This window comes from Pelodiscus sinensis, chromosome 6 (genome assembly GCF_052426305.1).
Source record: "Pelodiscus sinensis isolate ZL-2025 chromosome 6, ASM5242630v1, whole genome shotgun sequence".
NCBI classification, from domain to species: Eukaryota; Metazoa; Chordata; order Testudines; family Trionychidae; genus Pelodiscus; species Pelodiscus sinensis.
The window spans coordinates 113,435,991-113,463,716 of NC_143057.1; the positions used below are offsets into that span (position 1 = coordinate 113,435,991).

The following is a 27,726-nucleotide window of genomic DNA, read 5'->3' on the forward strand; positions in this document are numbered from 1 at the left end:
TCACTCATGTCTCACATCCATACAACAAGCTGCTAAAATACACGTTTTCAAGACGCTCAGCTTCATTGCTGAATTATATTTCTTGTATGTGGTTCTAATCTTACTCATACCAATTTTACACGGGTGTAATTCCATTGATTTTAAAGGAGTTGCTTCCAATTGACACTCCTATTCCATAACCCGCAGATATTTGCAGGGCTCTAGTTATCTGAAGCTCATTTTTGCAGCTATGGATACAAATTTTGTATCCGCACAGGGCTCTAGCCACAACACGTAGGCAGCCATTTTTTTTCTAGGTAATGTCACAATTCTGATCACTCAGACAAATAAATGTTGGCATCAGTCTCAGGGATGGTCTATAATTTTTTAAGCACGGAAGCAAGATAATTCTTAGAAATACGGTGTATAAATTTTATTGTGTTGTTTGGCTGTGGGCAATTGGAGATGAATTAAGTAACCACTCATTTTGGAGTTGTCATTTGTCACCCTGGCCTGAATTTGGAGTGCCTCCTGAAAATCTATAGTAATATTTGAATTTTTGGCTGCAATTCTTAAAAATAAAATAGATTACAGATTAACAAAACAGCCTTCTGTTGCAGAAATATTGTACTACCAAGCCAAGGCCAACTGCCAGCTTGACCCATTGCACTGATACGTTACACTGGCACTCCTTGAGTTACGAACATCCAGCTTACAAACAAAAGCTCACCTGCAGCCTCAGAGGAGCAGGCAAGATGCATAAGTGGTGGCAAACAGTACAAGTGCTGGCTGGAGGACTCAGGAGCAGAGGGTGGTTGCACAGCCAGAAGCCAGAGAGAAGCAGTTCCTCGAAGGGCAAACAGTTGCTTCTCTATAGGTGCAAGGCTGCCCCCTGCTCCTCCAGAGTCCTCTGGCGCTGCTCATCACCTCCTAGTGAGTGGGAGGCTGGATACAACCTGGGGGAGGGGCAGTGGCCGAGGATGGCCATTGGGCCAGTGCAGAGCCTGCAGGCAGAGAGGAGCTTCAGGCACCAGCACTGAATGTTAAAAATAAAAATAATAATAATAATAATAATAAAAACACAGACACACTCCCACCCACCCCTTTCTACTTTTTCATTGCAAATTGTACAGTATTTCAGCTATATAATGGGTTAGATAGGGTTTTGTGGGCTAGCCTAACTACCATTTATAATTTTGTTGGTATGTGAAAATACATTCCCGGTTCTGAACATCTGACCTACAAATGAACTTTTGGAACAATCCCTTTGTAAACTGGGGACTTCCTGTAATTCTTCCCCCCTACTTTTTGGCCGGATTTTCAGTTCCTCCATTCTTGAGCTTAGGGCAGAGAAAGAAAGGGGAAAAGGAAACTACAAAAACTCACTTTCAATATTTGGGACCTAGGCAGGGACGCCATCCAGGCTGTTATGTAAATTAGAAGAACCTCAGGATTACTCCAATTCATGCTCTGCTTTGCATGGCATCTGGGGAAGCTGGAAATGGTCTTAGTACATTGACCATGTCCTCGATCTGATCCCATATGGAGGTTGGGAGCAAGGTCAATGCAACATTCTTATGTTAGTTCTACGTCAATTATTATTTTTAAATTAAATATCTTCCAATAATGTTATTAATTGCTGTCCCAGAAAGTATGTTGTGGTGTCTTTCTGTGATGAAACGATTGCGACAGTTAGAAGCATACAAACGTTAGCCATACATTCCACATGCATCTGTGGCTGAAATCAGGCTCGCTGAAGAGAAAGGAGACTGATAAGCAGAGTGAAGCATCCACAAGTGGAACGTCTAATCAAACAGACATAAATAAATTAAAAGTGAGAAAATACTCCACTGACTACTAGAATTGCGACTAGAATTGGCTTTGATGGGAGTCTGCGAATGGTTGGGGAGGTAATTGCAGGTCCACACTAGTGAAAAGATTGGGAACCGCTGGTTTAGATCCATGCCAAGGCCCCGAGGCTAGGTATACACTACAAGGCCATTTTTACGCAAAACTGGCAGAACACCCACACCTCAAGTGCGCTTTTGCACAAGGAAAAAGAAAAAAGAAAAAAAAAAAAAGACAGAAAAAAGACAGAAAAGAAGGCTTTTGCCAGTAGAGTTATTCCTCTACCCATGAGGAATAATTGCTTTTTGTGCTACAGCTTTTGAGCAAAAAGGCAGGTGTGGACGCTCCGCAGGGGTTTCTTGTGCAAGAAACTCCTATCGGAAAAAGCACAGGTGCTCTGACGGCCATTCTGTGAATGGCCATCAGAGCTTTCTTGCACAAGAATGTCCATGCAATGTGGATGCTTTTGCGATGAACTTTGAAGTCTGGATACACTTTTGCACAAGAAGCTTTTGCGCAAAAGGCTTCTTCTGCAAAAACCTTGTAATGTAGACAAAGCCTTTGTTACCAGAAAGGCAATAAAAGGCCTTAGAATAACTGAAAGTTGGGTCCTTCATTTCAGGCTATAAGTTCTGTGGGGTAAGAAACATTTTTTGATGTTTGGAAAACACCTAGTACATTGTAGGTGCTACCACAAACAAATAAGAATATTAATAACTAAGATAAATCATGTTAATAATTGATGTCCCTCTCCCACAATTTCTTCAGGTTGATTTACATTTCCTGTATTGTTCTGTTTAAATACAAATGTACAATAGAGATCAAAATTATTTTGGTTTGCAAAATAATCTTCTCCCATTTAGCATGACTTAAAACTGCACACAAAGAAGGTTTCTTATTGGCAGTGGCACATTAGTAATGAGTGAACTCTAAAGCATTCATGTCTTTTCTAGCTTTAAAGCATCACTCTTGAAATACAGTAGTCAATTATTTCTCCATTCCTTGGGAGACCCACAGGAATATTAAAGCAGTTTGATTAGTCAGTGTAAAATTCTTACGAATTAGAACATATTTCATTCTGAAGACACAAAATGACTATACTAGAATGCTTAACTGTTATAGTGCTTAGAGAGAAAAGCACCTTCTTAGCAAGCTACACAGAGGCAGTGAAGATTCAACTTTCAGCATCTCATCCTAGAAATGATCCTTAACACATTCACCATCTTTCTCCAGTGCAGAAGAGCACAAACTCCATACCACACCCCATCTCCAACCTGCTGCCAAGCAGATCCTGTGCCTCATTTTCACTTTTGCCAATTGTACACCCCTCAAATTCATAACTTCAGCAAACCTACCAGAGAGATATACTAATATCAATGAGAAGAAAACCAGGCTCTTAAAGTTTACATCCAGTTGCTCTCTCTCTGACCTCCAGAAACACTCATTTCTGGTCTCACTCAGCTAATTGCCAGCCTGAGGGTGGAGATACAAGTTCCTTGGGACAGGCAAATTTGAGATCAGTGAAGGTTCTGACTGCAGGGAGGTGAAGTGAGTCAGGGCCTGTCTCAGGGAAGATAAGCAATTTGGCTCCAGCTCTGCACTGCCAAACCCTTCCTCACATCTACCTCTTCGCCAGAACCCTTGTGACACAGCCACTTGATCATTATCAAATATTTGGGAACTAGGCAGTTCCTTAAGGTTTAAATGAAGCCAATATCTCAGACACTCTTTTGGCACAGAATATGTAGTTTCCTATGTGAACTCTATAAGATTAACAAGTTTACAGAACAATAGATAATGGACTATCGCTCCTCCAACAAATCACTTACTACATTCTGAATTAGCTGTGGTTTCAGCCACAGTATGAGGAGACAGGATTGTATTGCTGACCATTAGTTAAAATAAAGACACTTTGAAGATTATTTGTACTACAATATGAGGATACCAAGCTATATTCAAAGGGATAGAGGACATTGAGAAGCAAATCAGACTCAAGCTCTTCTTCACACTGAGGGCCAAACTGATCTTTGTTATAAATTCACTGAAGTGAATGCTATTGCATTAAGTTTCCATGTACAGAGTGCAAAATGGCTGTATTAGATTGCCAGGGGGAAAGTCCAAAAAGAAATCAACACAAAAAAGTCTCCATGAGACAGAGCACAGTGTGTATTCTCTATGGCAAATCTGAGACCAAAACATAGCTGTTTGTGTATTCACTGAGTGAGCTCAAAAATTTAATGGTTCAACACACTAAAACGGTAGAGATTCTTGCATCTGGAATCAATTTCACTCTCTGTCCAAAGGCCACATTAATAGCATATAGAAATAATGGTTATTCAAAAGCATATGATGCACCATATAGGGTATAATTGTAATCTCTCAGGGGCAATATTTTTTTACTAGCAGTTCTTAATCATTCCATTTGCTAAACAGCAATATCTACACCTCAATTCATGTACTCTGGAAGCAAGCATATGGCGTGTCCTGGAATGTCCACCCTCAGAGTTTCAAGGTATACTAAGGGAGGGTTTATGAAGGCATTCTAAATGGACTGCTACACCCTGATGCAGATGTGTCAGCAGGTGCATTATAATGTTTGCCTTCAGAGAAACACCACAAATGCACTCCCCTGAGAGCTATCACTTATCTCAACATCACTGCTGAACTGGACTTGGTAGCTTTGTATGCAAAATGTTACCAAGACTGGGTTCTGGAGGATTCACGCACAACCTTTGAATTTTGAGAGCATTGCAGTACAGTGACATTTACCATTTTTGCTCACTTGAGTGTTTGTGACTTGGGAAAATGGTCTTGTTTTTAAAAAAGTCTGGATCAAGAATTACAAATGTTTGGGGGAAGATCCTTTCCTGTTGTAAATGGGCATAGTTCCAGAGTCCAGCCCTTTCTTTCCACATGCCTGAAAGCATGTGATTTATTTTACCCTTGAGTGAATGCTTTTCGTCTCCATAGACTGATGTACAAAATTAGTTTAAAAGACCTTGTAACATTGAATTTGGGAGGGATATAAAATAAATGAGCTCATTCTACACCTTCACACACAGTCAGAAAATAGCCTGCAGAACGAGGTTATATCTGGACATTCTAGTTCGTCACCATTGAAAAGACTAAACAGGTTTTGTACTGGCTGCAAGTACATAAAACACTCTCTAAATTGATGCATTGGGGCAATAATATTTCTGGATTAGCTAAATTGCTAACAAACAGCAGTGTATTTTACTTCTAGATTGGCTGATTTTCCTGTACATATCACACCATGTTTCAGCCTCACTCGTTCTCCCAGTGATGGGAGAGTAGAAACATTAATGACAGCGGTATTTCGTATTTTATGGGTATAGCGGGAGTTATTCAAAATAGCTATTCTGGAATAACTGTTAAATCAAAAGCTTCAGAGGTGAGTGTGTAACAGGAAAAACCTCAAACAACAAACAGTCTAGTAGCACCTTAAAGATGGAGTAGTTATAAGAGGCTAATAAGAACCATTAGTTCTTATCAACCTCTATAACTACTCAGTCTTTAAGATGCAGCAGACTGTTTGTTGTTGAAGTTTTCCCTGTTACACACTCACTTGGCTATCCCTCTGAAGCTTATCTACTCTGTCTTTTTTTCTTCCTCCCCTTCAATTTTTGTTCCTTCTCCCCCCTCCCCTCGCTCCTTCCCTTATTTATCCTATGATCTGGACTTCCAACACTCCAGTCATCTGAAGTGGGTTGTACCCATGAAAGTTCATGATATCATTTACATGTTTTGTTAGTCTATAAAGTGCTACCCAACTATTTGTTGCTAAATCAAAGTACTGTGTTCCAGTTTGGTAGCTATACTCTTTCTTGCCCCTGATTCAGAAGGACTCTGAGTCTCTCCAAGTAAATGTTACAGGTTTCATCTCAGCAGAACAGGAAATTGCTTCTTAAAAAGACGCAAGCATCCTTTTTTTGAGGGGGGCAGGGGTGGCTTTTAGAGGTCAGCTGCTTCAATATAAATTGAGCCATTCAAAACATCCCACAAATTTATCCATCTATATAGACAGATTCAATATATCCTAGATCACTCATTTTTAATTAAAAGCTACCAAACTACAACAGTGTTAAAATGCCAGTTCAAAGTGATATGGCTGACTTGCCAAGGTGGATTTTCACCTCATCCTATACTCCTGGCTGTTTTGCTCCTTGTGAGCCAGCTGAGACTGAAACAGGGAAGAATTCTCTAGAGATCACTTATCAGTTTCACATAGCTCCTTCCTCAAGAACAGATTTTCAGTAGAGTGGACAGCTGGCATGATATTTAACTGATTTAGACATATATGAACATGTCCACTCCTGCCTCTAGAAGAGAGATTTGATCCAAACATTCAGACTGGTCCAACATCCCTTACTAAAACCCCATAACACTCAATCCTGACCATCCCACACTAAGATTATGACCTTCCACTCCCATCTACCAAGGAGATTAGTGCATCCACAGTAACACCCCCAAACACGCTAAGATTATTCTAAGTGGATCACGAAAGTGTGGGCTTTTTATTTCAAAAGCTAATTGAGGGGAAAAAAATGGGAGTAGGGGGAACAAAACATTTTGTATGTGTCAGCTTTGACTTTGTCCATTTACTGACATCTAGGAGAGCAGAATAAGCCAGTTGCTGTTGAAAGTCTTCATGGTCCCTTCATGAGCAGTAATGGTGAAGCTCAAATAGCCCAGCAGCGCAGCAGGATCAATATAACCTTTCCATTATTGTGAAGCAAGTTGCTATTGATTGCAAGGAATTCTCAGCTCCCCAGGAAAACCTCTTAATATATTCACAGTTCAGCAGCAGGGGTTTATTCCAGAGACAACATGGGGACAGAGCAAGGTTTTAGAATGCAGGAATGGGAGACAGTGTCCATTGTAGTGTGCAAGGCACAATTTGAACAGCTCACATTTTAGACACAAAACCTAGCAATTACAAACTAGATGCAGGTTTCTGCTCCCTTGTATGTCAATATAAAAATTATAAATCCACTAGCATCTTCCAGCTAAATCTGATGTAAAACTGGACTATCATCAGTAGACCTTGCCCTTAACTGTCCTACATTTTAAATAACTTCATAACCAGGGAGACTAGTTCTACTCCATTTACACGTCATACGATCCTACCAACAAGACAGAGATTTTCCCAGATTTTATAGCGCTATAAAACTTCACTACAAGCAGCTTAGATACTGTGAAAAAACTACTGTCTATCATCACCAAATTCTTTTATCTAAAACTGGAAATGAAACAGTAAGAATGCTTCAGAGAACATTACCAGTAACCTCTTATTAAATAGAGCAGAACCTGATCAGCATTCAGAAAATAGAAGAATGCTGTTATTTTTAAAATCTTATACAAAAGTGAAATAAAGTGGGGCAAAGTGGCAAGAAAAAACATCACAACTAAGTTCATAAAGAAAGCTTAAAGAATGGAAAAAATATTGTGCTAGCCTCTCTATTTACCTTGGAGCTCCCCAGAAAGCACATGTGAAATTTATAATAGCAATAAAATGGAAGTATTGACACCTGGATGCTTTGAAAACAAAACAAAAAACAGCTTTTTGATACACAAATATTAAGCAGCGGGACCAACCACCAGTTTTCAGGCAACCTGCACTGAGGACGTATTCCAACTGGCATACAAATCGGCATGCCTTGCAATGTAATCTGGAATGACCAAAAGGAGAGAAGAAGCACAGAAATTCAAGACAGATATTTGCCATTTTAGGCCCAGCGCTCCATACCTGCATTGCTAACTTCCTTTCCACGCAGTTAGGGAGCAGTTATGAACACGCTAGCTGGGTGTGAATACATTCCAGCAATAACACACAGCCACTTTCTCCCTTGCCTGCCACACTCACCAGCCTGAGAACTTTGGTGTCGGATTTCAGGGACCGATGTTTGCTTTTCCGTCCCGCATTTAACTCCTCCTAAGCGACCCCCCCTTCCCCAACAACCCAGTTTTCCTTGGAAAGGTTTAAAAGCGCACGCCAAACAACTTACCCGGATAGTCTGCGCGATTATGTGGTTCCTGCAGCTGTCAGGACAGCAGAGGGCTGTTTTAGCACCACCTTTGGGAGACTAGCTTGACAAGGCTTGTATGAGAAAGAGGCGTGCCCTGAGCGTCTGTACACGGATGTAAGGCACTAACCCCCAGGCAAATCTTGCTTGTGACTCAACAGCAGGCACTAACTGCTAAATACACACTCTGCCCTTTGTTAAAGGCTCTGCCCTGCTTGGGGTTCTAACAGCTGTGTGACAGCAATGTCAGGCTTCATCAAATGTGATCAGCTGCTGCAGGTTACCTACAGCAGTGTAAGTCCCTTTTTAGCATATTGGCGGTTCCACTGACTAACCTAATTTAGATAGCTTTAGAGGGGAAGCCGAGATAGTCTGTAACAGGAAAAACTTAAAAATCAACAAATAGACTAGTAGCACCTGAAAGACTAACAAAACATGTAGATGGTTTTGTTAGTCTTTAAGGTGCTACTAGTCTATTTGTTGTTTTTTAAGTTTTTCCTAATTTAGATAGAGGTACCACTTAGTATACTTTTGTATGGTGTTTTTGCACCGATTCATTCAGGGTTACCTTTTTTATGTTTGTAATGTTCCATGTTGTTTTCCACCATTGTTTCTATGTAGCTATACCTTTGTTGCATTGCTCCTTTATCACCAGACCTCTGAGCCCACCAAAGGCCAAATATGGGACATGGTGTGTGACAAAGACCCAAGGGCCACCAAAAATTACTCAAACAGAAAACCTTAAAATGCCAGGAGACACCCTCCCTCCCCTCCCCCTTTCTAGTGTTAATGATGCTTCCTATAACCTCTGGTCCCTAACTCTTTGTCTAATTTAAATAAGTTTAAATAATAAAAGAAAGGGGGTACCAAATTTGTCTGCATTGTTGGTAATTTTGGGGTCAAAATAAGTAATTTTTCTCCAAATGTAGTAAAGTTGAGAGATATGCATAGCTGGTGTTCAAATGGCCACTGTAAAGTTAAAAAAAAACATTTTTCCTGGGCTGTTATATGCCCATTAAAAGGAATACAGTCAAAAGGTCCATAATAGAAGAGCAAAAGGTGAATTCTTATTTCATTGATTAGATACAATGTGTGACTCCCAGTTTTTGTGTTATGGGAAGGGGCAAATAATACTTCCTTATTCCCTCTCTCCACTAGTCATGATATTTACACCTCTATATTACACCCTCTTGGTCATTTCTTTTTGTTTTCAAGATGAACAATTCAAGCCTTTTGGGTGTGGTGGACTGTCTCAGGTAGGGGCATTTAGACCATTTCAGAGAGAAAGAATGAGTTTGCTTTAAAGCATTAGCTGAAAGCTTTTATCTCAAACTGTAGGGACTCATGCTCTACAGCAGTCCCATGTTTGGGTCAGCCTGTCAATGTTACATATGGAAAATGTTTCATAGCCTTAATCGTTTTTGTTGCCTATCTCTGTACCTGTTCCATTTCTAATATATCTTTCTTGGAGATAGGATTCATGCAGTATTCAAAGTGTGGGTATACCATGGATTTATATAGTGCTATTATGATATTGTCTTATCTTTCCCATCCCTAATGGTTGGTTCCTAACATTTTATAGAAACTTAAACAAACTTTTCTTAAATCTATATCCACAACGATTCCAAGGTCTCATCCCTGAGTGGTAACAACTAACTTAAGACCCCCATCATTTTGTATGTATAGTTGGGATTGTGTTTTCCAATGTGCATTACTTTTCATTTACCAACATCGAATTTCATCTGCCATTTTGTTGCCTAGTCATCCAGTTTAGTGAGATTGTTTTGTAATTCTTTGTGGTCTGCTTTGGACTTAACCATCTTGAGTAATTTTATATCGTCTGGAAGTTTTGCCACCTCACTGTTTAGCCCCTTTTCCAGCTCATTTAGATTCCCAAAAAAAGTTGGCCTTCGTGTAAACACAAGTCTTTGACCTGTTCTTTGTGGTATCCTAGAAGGAAATAAGACAGAATGCAAACAGAAAAGAACATCTTACACCTTAGTCTCAAACAACACAGCTTTATGGTTAGTCTCAGGTTGAGAGAGACTCAGCTTTCATGTCTGGGTTTCCAACACTGATCTGTAATGTCTCAGGAGAGTGTAGGCAGCAGGATTCTGTAATACAGGTGTATTTCTGGAACATCAGGAGTAAGGGCTGATGATTCAAAACAAAGCACTTCCCTAAATATTTCACTCATTTGTCTACTGCTTATCAGTCTCTGAAACCATTAGGGAATAGCAGTCTTTTAGATTATAAGATTTTTGGGACACAGATTGTTATTTACTAAGGGTACATCTATACTGCAATGCTATTTTAGGATACCAGAGTATCCTGAAATAGCTATCCTTGTGTCTTCACAGTAAGCCCATTATTTCGGGCTCACTATTCCAATGTCCCTGTAAACCTGATGTCCCTGTAAGGGGTGTTTCAGAATAGGGTTTTATTTCAAAATTTGGCGCTGTGTTGTTCCTCGGTCTTAAAAAGTTTAAGAAACACTGCTTTAAAGCATTGCTTAACTTTCCAAACTAGTCAATATGGGAGGATAAAGCATATTCTTATGGAATACTGTCCCACTAAGTCACTATCAAGATCATTAGTTAGGGCATAGATAAGAGGTCCCTATTTAGCCTCACTATATTATTATCAATCAACGTATTAACTATTGCATTCAGAACAAGGCAGGGTGTCCTGAGGAACTATTACATTATCGCAGTGGTCTCTTCTACTCATTAAACCTCTGAGTATATTCTGCTTTAGGCCGTGCTATAAAGTTGTTACAGTGTGGTGTGGCCAAAAACTACGGTATGTGACAAACACTGGGAAACAGGATAACAGCAAAAGAGGAAGGGAGATTGGGGAGTCTGGTTTACACTATGCATTAATACCAGGCACGTTAATTTTTCAACTTCTGAGGCCTGGGTTCAAATCCATCTCCTAGCACAGCTGAAAATTAACTTAGTCCACTCATGAAGCAGCCCAGGACTCATATAGGGAAATGTATTGTAGATCAGTATTTTATGCAATGCTGTGCATGGAAGTTTGGTGGTGAGATGAAGAAATTTGCATCACACAACTACTAACTGATACATATGAGACCCCAGGCAAAGTTAGTTTCCAATTTAAAAAATAAAAACACAAGGAGGAGAGAGAGACAGAGCTATGGGAAAGGAAAACCAATAACAGTAAATAAGAAATAAGCGTTATGATTCTCTCTCTCTCTCTCTCTCTCTTACTTTGTTTGTTTATTTATTTTTGTACTTTATACATAAAAGGAAATAATTGTATCTCTGGGCTTTCATGAAAAAATCTTCACTTTTTAAGAGTTATAGTTTTCCTGGAATTTGTTGATAAAGCTGTAGCCTTCCATAGACTAACATAATTGTCTATATTATCTTTGGTTTGGGTTCAGAGCTCAGAATGGATCAGGAGCTCAGACAGCATGGTAATGGGCATAGTATAAATACCTAGCAAAAGTGATGAGGATTGTACATATAATTCAAAGGTATGTGGGAGATCACATAACTAACTGCCAACTAACTGCTGACTTGCCCATGAAAAACTCTATTGGTATTTGTTGATGTTTGTCCATTAATGCGCCCAATGGTGAAATTGGTCTGCACTAGTACTGAAGATGTACTAGAATTTTGCCTTTTTGCTTTTTCTATTTACAATGCTGGACTTCACAGTGAATGAGTGTTATCTATGGCATATTTTTATGTCTATAAAGGTCTTTTGGTGTTTTATTCTTTGAGGTCTCTTAGATTCTACCATCCCCTCCTGGCCTTCAAAGAAACAAAAACAGTGGGAAAGAAGAATTGCCATATTGGATCAGACTGTTGGTCCATCTAGCCCAGTAGCCTGCCTCTGGCAGTTGTCAACATAAGTTGCTTCAGAGGAAGAGACAAGAAACATGGTAATAGGTAGATGTGGGATAATTTGTCCCTCATGTGCATGTTATCCTAGTTCCTAATAGATAGAGTTTAGGTAAAGTCCATTGACAGAGAGGGTGAATAACTTATGAGTCTGCTCTGTATAAACTTTATGCAGAGTAAGAGGGATTTATCTGAGGTTCTGATCCCATTGGTTTTGTGCATCTCGGGGCTATGTCAAGTCCCTGTGACTGAGTCTTCCCAGAGCTGAGCTGATCTCAGTGTATGATCTCAATTGCTCTGATGTGGGTTGTAACCCCAGTTCTGTACCTTTGCTAGGGAACACCAGAGCTTCTGGCTCAGCAGGGCAGGGGGAGGGGGCAAGTAGGCAGGTTCAGAGGTATGATCAGTCCATCAAGGGCTCATCTAGACTGCATTCCTCTCTCAAAAGAGGAATGCAAATAAAGCAGATCTAAAATTCAAATGAAGCGTGGATTTACAAACTCATGCTTCATTTGCATAATTGTGTCCGAGCGCTTTTTCAAAAAAGGGTTTTTCAAAAACAAACAAACAAACAAACAAACCTCTGCAGTGTAGACAGGGTTCTTTTGAAAAAAATTTCGAAAGAACCCAGACTCCTGAAAGAATGAGATGTATGGGTTCTTTTGAAAAAGGGTTTTTTTCCCCAAAAGAACCCCGTCTAGACTGCAGAGTTTTTTTCAAAAAAAAACTTTTCGAAAAAGCACTCAGACGTGATTATGCAAATGAAGTGTGAGATTTGTAAATCCACGCTTCATCTGAATTTTTGATCTGCTTCATTTGCATTCCTCTTTCAAGAGAGGAATGCAATCTAGACATAGCCCAGGTGACAGTCTCCTAGGGTATCTATGACCCAACCAATGACAATGTGAAAGAAAAGAGATGAGAGAGAAATGCAATGGAAAAAGAGGGTAATGAAATGCTCAGAGTTGAGGGAAATAGGGCATAGTCAAAGGGTAGCCTTGAGCTTGGAGCAGGGCTGTAGGGGGCAATGTGAGGCTGAGATGGATGGACCTAGCCTCACAAGTCCAAGCTTGCCTTTCCTCCAAGCCTCAATTCAGGAAGCTAACCTGAGCTGCCAATCATGCTGTTAACATCCATACTGTTCTTTTTAGTACGCTACTTTGAGCAAAGTTAGCAAGAGTCTGTTTTCCCATGCTGGGAATTGCACCTCCCTGCTGCAGTGTAGACATACCCAGAGAGGCTTCATTTATTCTTTATGTCCCAGGCCTGGTCGATCTTGGCGAGGGGGTCTGTATAGATTTACATGGTAAATGGTGCGGAGCAGTTGCTATTGTTTTGTAAAGATATGGGATGTGGCTACAGAAACAAAATGTCTCTGCTGGAAGGTGAGGCTCTCGCCTGCAGTGGAGCAAAGAGAGGGGGGCAGGTTGTAGCATTGGATTGGATTGGATTGGGGCAGGATTTCAGTGCATTGTTAGGGAATGTCTAGAGAAATAATTGAGCACTCGTGCTGGAGTAGGAAGCACAAACAATACTGTGATAGCTGATTCTAGGATGCAGTTTGAATGTGCAGGACCCCTGCTGACTTTGTTGGGGTTTTTTGTACTTGAGTGGATCCAGAGACCCATGCACAAATGAAATAGCTACAAATAACTTTGTATAGCCCTTGTGGGCAACTAGTCAAAATGCCCACCCTAGTGACCAGGACTGAGTGATTACCAGCCCATTACAGTTCTGTGTAAATGGTATTGGGGGTATTCAAATTTGGCTGTTCACTTCCATTCAATGTGGCAGACCTCATTCTTCTCTCTGGTACTGTTTCCTCTATGGTCTTCATTGATCCAATAACAACCAGTGGTTATGAGCAGATGAAATCAAACTCTGTTGGCAAACATCTCTCTAAGGCTCCCTGCCTCTGAACAGACTCTGTGATCTCTTCAAGCATCCTCCAAAGTGGCTTAAGATTCACCATGCTGACTTAACTTCAGTTCTGCCACATCTAGACTTAATGACTTTGCAAATTACTTGTTCCATTTATATTGGACTTTAGGGTAGGAGTCCATTTATATTGGACTTTAGGGTGGGAGGGGACTTTTTTTTGGTCAGGGACCACTGACGCACAGAAAAACAGAAAAATTAGTAAGAGACCACACACAAGCAAAAAACACAACAAAAAAACCCTACGCTATTCAGCTGCTTCCAATACTCCTAAGGTAGAAGTTAGACACAAGAAACCCAACTCTCACACAGGCCTTGTCTATACTTACCAGAGGATCAATGTTCCAACAATCGATCTTTTGGGGTTCGATTTAGTGGGTCTGGTAAAGACCCACTAAATCAAACACTGAGGGAGCCCCCTTCAGCCCTGAAACTTCTCACAGTTGCGAAGAGTAAGGAAGTCAATGGGAGAGTTTCTTCCATTAAGCTTTGCTGTGGGGCTACCCCAGAAAAGTTGATGTAAGATATGTCAACTCCTGCTACACAATTGTCATGTCTGGAATTGCATATCTTACATAGATTTTCTCCTCTAGTGTAGACCTGGCTCCACACTTAACTTGGCACACACGATGCTCCAGCCCGACTGGAATGGGGTGCCAAGACTCATTGTTTGCCCCCACAGTGGGAGGTTCCAAGGCTCAGGGCTTCTGGCTTGCAGCACTGTAGGTTCCCCACCCCTGCTTTAGAGACATGTACCCTCTTTAAAAAGTTCTTAATTTCTGGATAACGTTTCCCTTTTAGTTTGAATTGGCTAAGAGTAGATATATCAGGCCATATGTTCTATCTTCTTTGGGGCCCTTAGACAAAAGGAGTGTCTCTCAAGGACCTTGGTTTCCTGCCAGTGACTCTGCTAATTAAAATTAAGCATTATTTGTAAGAGCAGGAAATGTGTATGGACCCTGTTCTTTCCAGATACAGAAAAATATTATACTGTACATAGCAGTAACTAAACAACTACTAAAATGACTACAGTAAAAATAAAAAATAGGTGTCTTTTCTTGAATTAATCTTCTCTTAGAAGAGAGCTTTCAGTCTGAATTTATCATCCCTCTAAATAGGATATTTGCAGCAACTGTTAAATTACACCACACTAAAAGACAAACACATTATCATACCTCCTCTTCCAGTACCCACATATTTGAATGAATGCCTCCAGGAAACTGCTGACTGAAGCATGTTTCTTTCTCTCTAAGAACTGTTTGCAGCCATTTCTCTACCTTCATATGTTTTTAAAAAACATATTAAAGCTAATGTTAAAAAACTTGGTACAACTGGGTGTCATGCTCTGCAAATAAAAGTTTTGCTTAAAGGTCATATGATGCGTACAGTACACAATCAGCAACAACCCAAATGTAGCTGCATACATTTAACAGTACGATTTAGATCTTTGAATCAAATATTGGAGTGCATTACTCATCGAAAATTTTATGGAGAGTTGGTTGAGGCAAGCAGATATATCAATAAGTGGAGATTGTCCCTCGGTAAATCAGGTTGTCCATTGGAAAATACAATCAAGTAGTATTTGAGTCCCTTCCTGACTGTGATTTTCATTGGCACTCCTCTTTCTCTCCTGATGTCTGGTGATATGTTCTATGTAGATATCCTTCAAGCACTTGCTGGTATCCAGCACCATGAGCTGCTGCATCAGCTGAGTGTAGCAGTGTTTGACTCTGTATTCACTCAGAACTCACTTGTTACTAGGGTCCCATGCACTCAGAGCTCTGACAATCAGCATGCGGGGTTGACTCTTGTAGTCTCTAGCTTTCAAGATGTCAGTCAGAGGGATGTACTGTAAATTAGCGTATATAACCCACACCAGTGCATAACCTGCAGTTTTTCCCGAATGTGTAAAAATGTTTTGGATAACCGCGGACCTGTATAACCCGCAGGTTATATATGCTAATTTAAGGTAATTGCACATACCAGGATAAACTGTATCTTCTGTTAGGTAGCCAACCTGCTGCCAGCAGGGGAAACATAGAGCGCAGCACAGGTGAGCTGGCCGGCTTGCAGAAGGGGAGCCGCACTCACGCCCAGGCTGCACACAGCCACAGCCAGGCGCAACCCACCCTCCTCCAGGCAGGGGGAACATAGAGCGCAGTGCAGGCGAGCTGGCTGGCCTGCAGGAGGGGAGCTGCACTCACGCCCAGACTCCACACAGCCGCAGCCAGGCTCAACCCATGCTTCTCTGGGCAGGGGGAACGGAAAGCACAGTGCAGGCAAGTAAAAATAAACTTGTATACCCTGTGGGCCTGTATAGCTCATGGGGTGGGGAGCGGGATTTGTAAAAATGTGTATAACCCACAGGTTATATATGCTAAAAGACGGTACTTCTACAGCTTTCAAGATCAAGTATCTCAGAAGGCCAGGATCCTGTTTTTGAAAAGCACTCTGATGTCCACCATGAACATCTTCTTCCTGTCCTCATTAGGGATGACGATGTCCAGCTGCAGTTGGCTGTCCATTCCAGGGACAGCAGCGTTCATAAGAACATAAGAACAGCAATACTCAGTCAGACCTAAGGTCCATCAAGTCCAGTAACCTGTCTGCTGACAGTGGCCAATACCAGATGCCCCAGAGGGAGTAAGCAGAAACAGGTAATGGCCACCTTCCTCATGGATGTCAGGATAGCTCTGCCCAGGCAATTCTGGATGGCACTTTGTAGCAGATGCCAGGCTCTGGAGTGGGGCTTGCAACTATGCAGGATATGGGGTAGTGTCTTGCTGGCATAGCTTCAGTCCTGCATTTACTTGTTCCAGTTCCTGTGGTGGACAGCGCCTGTTCAGTGGAATGCAGTTCATCTGGGCTCCGTGGACGAACCTCCAATCTGTAAATCGTGTGAAGCTGCCCTCAGGGAGGAAGTGTACATCTCTAAATACTGAGTGATGACATAATCTCCTGGATGTAACTTATGTCCTCAACCATGCTAGCCTATGACTTATAGTTTCCTATGTGCCCTCGTCTCATCCCCTCTCAAATTCATTTGTTAGAACCTTGAGGCAAGAACTGAGTCTCTTTGTCCTGTAAAGCATTTAACACATTTCAGGACACTGTAAAAATAAACACATGAAGAAACAAAGAATTCCTCACTCGCAATCATTATTTGAAGACCAATTATCTGAAAACAAGATTTATTTGAATTAGAAAATATACATTAGGATGAATGCAGCAGTTCTGGGTAGCAGTCACATTAGATAGGCCACATTTTTGGAAACCAAATTTTTTTATCCAAAAGCTGCCAAAAACCAAAAAATGGTCACCTCACTGGTTGTGTTTTAATTTTCAAATGAAAAGCCATTCTTTTAGAAAAATAGCCACTTCCCAGACAAATTTACATTTAGTAGAAAACCTAAGTTTTCAACAGAAAAAAGTTTAAATGTAAAATTTGCAACCAGCCCTAGTAATGCATTGCCAGGAAACATTTTTGAATAAACATTTGGGCTACTATTTGACATTCATAAACATTTTCATGACTAAATCAGTGACTGTCCTGATACTTGCAGATGGAGAATATGAGCCAACAAATACCATCAGAAATAATCACCCATATTTATTCACTGCCAAATTTAAACAAGACTTCTTGTAACTTTGCCTACAGACAGATTGGTACCTGTCATAATTAGAGACTTTTTAATGATTAAACCATTGAGTTAATTAAGACAGAGTAAAAGAGAAAGAAACTGAATAATATATCATCAGACCCTAGCAACTGCCATGAGAACTAGTGTATGCTATGTAATGTGTTAGGAACTTTGCTGTAATAAAGGCAGTTTTGATTAATTATGCAGAACCAAAAAAGGTTCCATGAAGCAACTTTGTTATCACACCTGAGAAATGTTCAAAATCTGCGCAAAGTACAGTATATCGTATTTCAAATGTTACATCATTTATCTACTGGCAGGGCTGAGGAGAGACTTGCTGGGCTCCTTGGCAGGGTGGAAGAGGGCTTAGCTCTGTTCCCCCAGAAAGGATGGGGCCTCAGGCAGAAGGGGTGGAGCTGAGGCTAGCTTGCCCAAGCCAGCCCTTCAGTGCCACACAGGACTTCAGCAGTGATTTCAAGGGCATGGGGCTCTGGCCGCTGCTATGGTTGAGGTAGCAGCTGCAGCAGCTAGGAGCCCTGGGCCCCTTTAAAATGCCAGACCACAGGGCAGCTGCCCTCTTTGCCTTGCCCCTCTCCCCCATTTTCTCCCCTAGTCAGCAGCACTGTCTACAGGCGCTAGGCACTTATGTTACTTGGAACACATTTGGGTCCCCATTCACCACCAGCTTGCACCCTTTTGGTGTCATTAATACTTGTGCAATGTACATGCATCCACCTTGAATGCTGTTTTGTAAATCCGCACCAGCATCCCCTTTGAGGCCTTTATAGGCATGCCCAGAGCAATGGTTTGGAATAGTGCGCCCCAAAGGTACTCTCTAAGGGGAGAGGGTGTTGCCCCTTTAAGCACATAAACACACACACACCAGTTGCAGGGTTAATGCTGAGAGCTCCTACACCCATGCAGCTCTGATCTGATCTCTTCTTTCACAGCTCTCAAGGAAAACAAGGATGATTACCACTTTATATGGACCCTTCAGTCCCCTCCAAGACACACACTAGCCACGGCAGAAGAGTATTTCCTGCTTGGCTGCCCTACTCCTACAATATCTTTCTGAATTGATAGTTTACATAATTTACATACATGTTTTACTGGAGTAGATGACTACACAAGGAGTAAGGCCATGGAGAATCAAGTCCATTACCTAATTATCTCAATGCTGCAATGGTGGCAAATAATACTGTCCTTAAAGGGGAAATGAAGACACTTAGAAGTTAGGACCAAAACTTGAGTTATTAAAGTTCAGCATGTAAAGCAACATGGTCTGATTTTCAGAGACCGCTGCTTACATTAACTTCAGTGTAAGTTAGGGGCACCCAGCAGCTCTGAAAAAAAGACCACTTTTTTCAAAATAGGGTATTTCAAAATAGCGCCCAGATGCGATTATGCAAATGAAGCGTGGGAAATTCAAATCCGCCCTTCATTTGCAATTTCACTCAGGTGCATTTGCATTTCTCTCTCGAAAGAGGAATGCAATGTAGACATACCCAAACACAAAACCAGAACCAATCAACTCAAGCTAGTGGGAGATAATTACCCAAAGCCTTGCCAGCATTGAGAAGAAAGGACACAGCATTACCCTATGATTCATAGATTGTTAGAGTAGAAACAATCATCCAGGCATACAGACTATAGAGTTTCATCCAGTTCCTCCTCTTACTGAGCCCAAAACTTGTGTTTGACTAATGCATATCTTCTATAGCTAATGTCTTTGATAGCCTTTTTTTACCATCTTCCCCCATCCTTTTGTAATTCAGCCCAGATCAGTCATGTAACAGTCACAAATCTAACAATCCCTTATTTACCAGCTACTTCTATACTTCATCACAGGTGCCTGACTTAGGCACTCAGATTTGAACATTTTGTCCAACACTGTTATTTAAGTGGGGATACACCAAGGAGGTTGCTATCAATGTTCCCTCTAATCTTTTCCATCCATGTGTGGATTTTTTCATCCATGTGCAGAATAATTTGTATGTGTACTGAGGCATATGCACCACCAATAGAAACAAATACCTAGCTGTGGGTGCTCTACTAATCAGCTGGATTGCATTCAAATCACTCTTGAATGGCCACACACGTGCCCAGCTTACAGGGAACAATGGTTGCAAGGGAGCTGGAAATCCTGGAGAGCCTGGGAGATTTTGTTTTGTTTTCCCAATGGAAAGATCAAAACTTTCGGAAACAGTAGACTAGTATTGTCCAGAAGAGTACTGGGCAGTAAAAGAAGCACATTTCTGGGGATAAATTTGGGACTGAGTTTGTTTGTGTTACTCCGCAATATAAGTCAGGAGTGGCTGACTAGAAGCACTCATGTCATTATGTCATTTAGTTGTGTGATTTTGCATGCTGTGTGTGAACAGGCCAGGAGTGGCTACTTTAACAGCAAAGCAATATAAAGGGTTCTCCAGGTTGGAGAATTGAGGGGACATGGCTCAATAGTTCAGATTGTACCCTGGGAAATGTCACACAGATAGATACCTTTTAACTGTAAAAGCATGATGAATCCCTCCTTTGCGCCCAATTACTCTCACTTTTGATGGCACAAAAACCTAAAATGCTCTAAACAAGATTAAATCTCTAATACGTAGAAATAGAGTTTTTTTAATAAATGTTGCTGCTCAGTGGAAAATACTATTTAGTATATAGAGTTGTGAGCAAGAGGAACTCTTCACTCATTGTTAAGATTAATCAAGATTGTCATAAAATCATCACTTTCTCTAAAAGAACCTCTAAATAAATTTATGACTAATTCTGTGAAACTGCTGTGAGATAATGTTGTTAACTCAGTCTAGATAATCGTTTGCTGTGAGCAAGGACTACAGTGTAATGTGTGACAAAATATAATAGGCAATTTTGTCCTACCTGTCAACACTTCTACAAAAAGACCAAACTACTCCTCAGCATATTCATATGGTGGAGGTCCTGTATTTATGAATTGGACGTAATGAGTATTGACTTCACTCTCAACAAGAAGCCTAGTAGTAAATACTTAAATCACCTATTGATCCCTTTTCAATATTCATGGAAAATTAGGTACATCATAGCAGCCAGAAAAGTTCTAATGATGGGGAAAATTGCGAGCTAAATGTGAGGAATCAGATATAGAAAAAAAGTCTGTGGAAAAGAGGTTGATGAAGCAATTAGGAGTGTTAGTGAGGGAATAGAAAAGGCAGTCCACCTGGGAGCCTCATAAAAATGAGAGAAGAATGTAGAGCTACTGTATATGGATGGGGCAGAGATGTGTTATAGACATGGCCCTAGGCCTAGTACAAGCTACAATGGCAGAAGAAGGCTGCTGGAAAGGTGAGTAGAAAGAGGGAGGAGATTTGGCCAAAAAGAAACAAATCACAGCACAGAATCTGTAAGGCAGTGGGAGAGTTGCAAACTTTTGACACACAATGGCCTGTAGCACTTCAGATTAAAAGGCTTAACAGGTAGTAAGAACATTAACAAAACAATCAGGTAAGTTTCCCATATGACTGAAGTGGCTCAAGAGCACAAGTACCTACCTCAGGCCAGATGGTCAAGAACCATGGCATGAATGCCAAATTGGTTCTGAGTATGATACTTGGATTTCACTAACCGGTTATGAAGTGTAAACTCCATGGCTACGTCTACACTGGCCCCTTTTTCGGAAGGGGCATGCTAATTTTGAAAGTGGGAATAGGGAAATCCGCGGGGGATTTAAATATCCCCCGCGGATTTAAATAAACATGTCCGCCGCTTTTTTTCCGGCTTGGGGAAAAGCCGGAAAAAAAGCGTCTAGACTGGCCCGATCCTCCGGAATAAAGCCCTATTTGAAGCCCTATTTGAAGCCCTATTTGAAGTAGGAATAAGTAGGAATTTGAAGTAGGGCTTTATTCCGGAGGATCGGGCCAGTCTAGACACTTTTTTTCCGGCTTTTCCCCAAGCCGGAAAAAAAAAGCGGCGGACATGTTTATTTAAATCCGCGGGGGATATTTAAATATCCCCCGCGGATTTCCCTATTCCCACTTTCAAAATTAGCATGCCCCTTCCGAAAAAGGGGCCAGTGTAGACGTAGCCCATAAGCACTAAAACAACTTTAATTTGGAGTCACAGACAGTCCCCCGGAGGTACTTCGATCTCTCTTGCCATACAGGTAAACTCACTTTTGTGATACATGGTCTCTTACACCAAGTATCACAACATTGTTCAGTTCCTCTGAAGCAGTGGGTTCTACCCATGAAATCTCATGATACCATCTACATGTTTTGTTAGTCTTTAAGGTGCTGCTAGACTCTTCATTGTTTTTTAAGTTTTTTCAGGAATATTCATATTATTTCCAGTCCAAAGGGACGAATTATTTACCCCAGGTCAATTGCTCTTAAGAGTTCACATTAAAAACAACGATTTACTACATAGAAAAGGAAATAAGAGAGTTATGTATAAAGCTAAAGCAGGTAAACATATATACACACAAATGAGTTCCAAACTTAAGTTTCAAAAAGTAAAAGACACTTCTGTAATAAGCATGCTCTATATATCCTGAAGGGTTAACTTGGGCTAAGAACTAGGGATCTTTTGCTTATGCCAAGTAATCATAAAGCAGCATTTGCATGACTCGTCTTCATTGGGAGCAAGTAGACAACAAAATCTTTTATCTCTGTAATGTACCACTCTAGTCTGCCTGGTGTTGATGGGCCTCTCCCCTCCAGCTCTGCCTTTCCCATGAGACTCTGCCCCCTCCCTCTTTTCCTCTGAAGCCCCACCTCCATCTCCTACTCGCTCCTCTTCACTCCCTCCCTCTGTCACTCACCCTTAAGGCAATAATGTGATGGGCCCATGGCAACCTGAGCTCCCTCCTTCCCGCAATCCTGCATGTAGCAACTTACAAAAAGTCTAAAAACTAAACACATTCTTATAATTCAAATACCTATCTTTAACAATACTCACCCATAGGTGACCCAGTCTGATTTCAGTGTTGTATTTGACAGTATTGAATTGAGGCATGGGGATCTTGTCCCAAGGTGGCTACCAGAGTCATGCTCACTAACTTCCCAGGGAGATATTTTCCAACTAGTTCTTGGACATCAGCACCAATGGTGTCTTGTTTTATCAGAAAAATCTCAAGTTCTGACACAGCCTCTTTGCTCTTACTGTAAATCTAGATAAAAGAGTTCCTTCTTTACTCTCAAACTATTTCTTTCTTCTTCTTTCTTGTGCCAGTGAATAATTCCTTTCTTTTCTTTAGAGCATACTCTAATCATGCCTTTGGAAATCTTTCTATAGGTTTAGTGCCTTCAGTCTCTTAAATGTCAAGTACTGTGTGGGATGATAATGTGTGTAAATTTAGCTTCCTCAGATCATCCTCTACTATCTATGTGACTTTTTTTTACTCTTGTGTGCATATCTCTGTGTGTTTCTGTCCGTCTGACCCTCCCTTCCCCTGTTTTTTTCAAGTTTCTGGTTTCTATATTGTGAAACTACAACTATTCATGATTTTCCAAATGTAGTCACATCAGACATATGGTTACAAGATCTATCAGGCAGTCTCAGCCCCCTGGTACAGATGCCAATATTCTGGGCTTTGGAAAACTGCTCAAGCTGGACTACCAGAAAGATTTAGCCCACCAGAGGGCTAGACAGGAGGTGACATGAATCCACAGAGAGGCAGCAGGCCAATTAAGATGGCTTACCTACTTGAGAGTAGTGTTGGATGAAACCAAGGCAAGAAGGAGCTCCTCGGTGCTAACCCTGAACTCCTGGGCCAGATCAGGACTTGGACTTAAAGCACTGCAACTAGGCACCTTTTCTGTCTGAAGGCCAAGCAGCCAGATTCTGATCTGGTTATTGTTTAACCTTGTAAGGACTGCCACTGATTGAATGACACAAACTGACCTGCCCTGGACTAACTGATAAACCTTGTAATCTGAGGCAGGATGTGCCTTCAATGTCACATCTACAAGGGGTGCAATAGAAATGTGTGGAACCACTTACCAGCAGTGCCGGATTAAGGGAGGGGGGCTAGCCGGGCAGCTGCCCAGGGCGCCAACCTATGGGGAGCACCTGATGTATTGAGATTAAAAAGAAGTGTAACAGACTGACCAACAAACATGAATATCCCCCAAAAGCTGCACCTCTGATCTGACAGCTCTGCTGCATGAACTTTTCCAAACATAACAGCTTCTGTTCATTCACAGTAATATCTGGATGCCAAAATCAGAATTTGGGACTCAGCTATTTCTTCTTCCCACTCTCGGTCACATGGGTACAGATTATGGAACCAACAACTGAACCAAAATAGTAGAAATCTTCTTGACAAGTTTCTGCCATTTTCCTATGAATTTTGAAAGGAGGTCTGGGATTTGATATTCCAATGAGTAGCACTAGTACTGGGGGGCTAACTGCATTACTCCCAGCTTCTGCATATATAAAGAGTCAGAGAAGCTTGTGACAGCTACTACACGCTAGAAGATCCCTGTTATACCTACACAGTTTCATTTGAAGAAGTGGGTTGTGCCCACGAAAGCTCATGATACCATCTACATGTTTTGTGAATCTTTAAGGTGCTGCTAGGCTATTTGTTGTTTTGTAAGTATATAGGCTGTCTCTGACTTGCGATGCGATCGGCTCTGGGGATAATGTCGCAAATCGGGGGGCGTCGTAACTCGAGCCCACATTTCTGACAGGCGTCGTACGCCATCATAAATCATAAGTTGGGAGATTTTGGCTCCTTCTGCACTTATGGAAAAGGTCGTAAGTGCGGGGGGGTCGTAAATCTGGCCATCGTAAAGCGGGAGCCTCCTGTACCCACACAGTGTTACTCTCACTTTGCACTGGAGAAAGTGATTGCAGAATGAGGCCCCATGGCTGGAAAGAAGGCGTGACTTATCCGCTCAGCTAAGTAGGCAACTGACTGTGGCATCTGATGAAGAAAGTTAAGATACCAACAGTGTTAACTCATTGACTGTCAATGATTCACTGTTGATGATTCACACGCACAGAGCCACCATTTTCCCTTCTTTTCCAAGCTAGTCCTTATGGGGTGAAAAGACATGTGTGTGTGTGATCATATACTAGGCTCTAGTAGGTCTGTTATTTAAAAAAATGAGTTCTTGCACACTGACCTTTGCTAGAAATAAAAGTATATCAAATACCATACAAGTAAGTCATGTCTTACCCTTTCTTCCTCCTCTCAGCTACACCCCAAAAGGATAGCATAGACAGTGACTAATATTTCAGACTGAAAACTAATCCAGCCACAATGATATACCCCATACCTACTCAGCATCTTATCCAGTTTCCCTGCATTCCCTTTTCATTGTTTCCACTCCCCTTGAATGTTTCTCTCAGACCTAGGATAAGACTGTTCTAAACAAGGCATAAAATCTATTATTCTCTTGCTGAAAAGCTAGCATATTCTCCTCTCTCCCTGTCCAGTCCCACATTGGGATCAAACTGTTTCGTTTTCTTTGTCCCAGAGTACCTGGATGCTTTTAAAGAGCCAAGTGGAACATGCTTCTATTCCTGCTCTGGGACTGGAATTCCTCACTCAATATCTTGCAAGCAGTTTCATAAATGCACCATGTTTTTTTTCTATTTCTAGGCTCAGAGGCATACTCAGAGAGCTACAGGGTGCTCACACCCTTGCTAGTCCATCTTCAAGGAAAATAACTGCACACTAGGGCGACGGTACCACTGCTGAATTCTCTTGATTTAGCCATGTGTTCCTGTGAGCCTTATAGCGCTAAAAATGTGAGCTTAGAGAAGGGTGTAACAATGGATACTGTACATTTTGAGTCATTGTTTCCCTGTCCTCTTTGGATTTCTCTTTATACGCCACCTTTTCTTTATATTATGATTACTTTGTATGGGCACACTGGAGTAGCCTCATGATCTCATTTTCAGGAAGCTGCCTGAGGGCATCCACAGTTGTACAAAGTTAGGCAAGCATAGATCAGTCTAACACACCCAGTATGATGCCAGGACATTTAGCAGTCATCATTTCAGTCCATTTATACACTGACAAAACTTCTTCAAAATGATCCACCCCCTCTACTACACACCATGAGAGATCCATGGGTCCTACACATGCTTATCACAGCATGTACAGGCAGTCCCCGGGTTACGTACAAGATAGGGACTGTAGGTTTGTTCTTAAGTTGAATTTGTATGTAAGTCGGAACTGGTACATATTGTAGGGGAAACTCTAGCCAAACATTTCTCCAGAGCTCAGTTTTATTCTCCCACACCTCACTTCCCTCAGTCCTTTATTCTCAAGCTGAGGTGTCTGCTGAGAAAAGCCGCTCCGTGTCTCCCTGGTCTGCTGGGGGGAAGCAGCTAGTGCGGGGTTGACTCACCCCATTTGTAAGTAGGGATCCGATGTAAGTCGGATCCATGTAACCCGGGGACTGCCTGTAATACATATCATCTAGGGCACTCAGTGTCCCAATAACCACTATGTGGGGAAACCAGACAATAACTATGCTCTTCAATGTGGACACATGTTAAAACTAGACAATCAATATGCTCTTGAATGTACACACACTCTCTCTCACGCCAATGAATTAAAATGTTTTGCTGTGCCAAGTGAAAGTGTGAATGCTGCTTTGTCAGCAGGAGTGCCTATCGACAACACGAAACTCCATCATAGGGGGTGGAAGTATGTTGTTATGTTGTTGACAAAAGTGTTGACAAACATCATTCACGCATGCTGACTTTTTGTAACAAGGCAATGTCGACACAGCTTTGTTGCTAAAAGCTGTACAGTGTAGACGTATCCTAAAATGAAGAGACTGCTCTGAGCAAAGTGCATCTCTGCACTATGCACTGAGAACAAATGAATTCTGAGGATGCCAGGTGATAAAGACAATGAGCCAAAATCATACGTGGTATCATTCCGCTGAGGTCAGCAGAGTGACACAAGTATGAATTTGATTCACATCTTTCTCTCTCACTGACTTGAAATTTTTGGTATGTGTGATTCTGTTTGTTCGTCTCTAGCTTTTGTTTGTTTGTTTCTGTGGTCTAACATCTTCTGCATGAACAGGCAGGTACTATGAGACTGTAAACTTCTGAATGATAAAGTACACAGAGCATGTACCAAGATTACTAATACGAGTGATTACAGCTATGAAACTAATGCATTGTTAAGTTCACTGAACATTCAGAAGAAAAAAGTCGCACACACACTCACATTTTTTCAGGTCAAAACAAAGTGAATTTTTTTTGAAACTTCCATCTTATCAAAAAGATGAAAATCATCATTTTGGCACAAATAAAATTATTCATTTGAGTTGAAACAAAGCGTTACAGTTTATTTTGAAGCATTATTAATATTTTTGTTTGTTTTTAAATAAAATTAAAAGGAATTTTTAAATGAAATGAAAAGCAGATTTGAAGTGAAAAACTGAAATGCTTCATTTAAAAATGTTGAGATTTTTTGGATTTTTTTCAGGTGTTTTTATTTAACTGAAAATATTCAGTGAAACTGACACACATTCCCAATATGTTCTGGGGTTACTGAATCTGCATTTTTCACAAAAAAGTTATGGTAAAATATTTCACCCATCTGTACAAGTGACAATGTAGCAATAACCCTCAAGGCTCATCTGAACCTGAGGGCATGTCTACAAACCAGGGCAAAAGTCTAATTAAGATATGCAACTTCAGCTATGTGAATTATGTAGCTGAAGTTGAAATAGCTTAATAGCTTTTTGCACTGTCTACACAATAGGAAGTCAAGGAAAGAACACTCTTCCTTTGACTTCGTAAAATGAGGGTTACAGGAGTAAGAGTAAGGAGTCCTTCATCTTGACATTATTTCAAAATAACAAAATACGTGTCTGCATAGCAAGCATTATTTCAAAATAATGGCTTGCTATGCAGACACGTATTTAGTTATTTTGAAATAATGTCAGTTATTCTGAAATAGCGCTACTGTGTAGATGTACTCTCAGTTTCATTTCAAAAGAATAGATGGAAAAGACTTCAGAAAGAAATCCTATGTGATAGCTGCATTTTCACAACTTCTCTCTTGCAATTTAATTAAGTTACTGCTGATAAAAAGTATAGGGCAGAGTAGCAGAAATAGGTATTAAATCAGCAATTTAATTCAGATATCAAACATTTTTTTATTGAAGTTGAAATGAAAACACCCAGAAAATTACAGACATAAAACATGCAGACAGCAGGAGCAGTGACCAAATGGCACTGTCTCTCCTACAAGTCTTCATGGCAACATTTACCTTTTCCCATGCTGTATGTACTTTTAATCTCTGTGACAAATAAAACACATTCCAAGCAAATCCACTCTTACGAGGGAAAGCTATCTGAATGACAAGCCAGAGTAACTGAGCTCCCAATGGAATGATGGGAGGAATCATACTGCTGCCCACTCCATTGCTACAACATTAGTGAACT

The 27,726-nt window shown here is 40.9% G+C and overlaps 1 protein-coding gene across 4 annotated transcripts in view; it reads right to left on the reverse strand.

Annotated features, from left to right (window-relative positions):
• RAB27B (RAB27B, member RAS oncogene family) overlaps window positions 1-27,726 on the reverse strand; it is a 179,216-nt gene that overhangs the window by 43,230 nt on the left and 108,260 nt on the right. Inside the window, exon 1 of one of the 4 annotated variants that reach the window (XM_006116597.5) lies at window positions 7,854-8,096. The exons of 1 other annotated variant lie outside the window; for it this stretch is intronic. The gene's annotated coding sequence lies outside the window, so the exon portion shown is untranslated. 2 more of the 4 variants (XM_006116598.5, XM_006116596.5) reach the window with 2 other exon arrangements.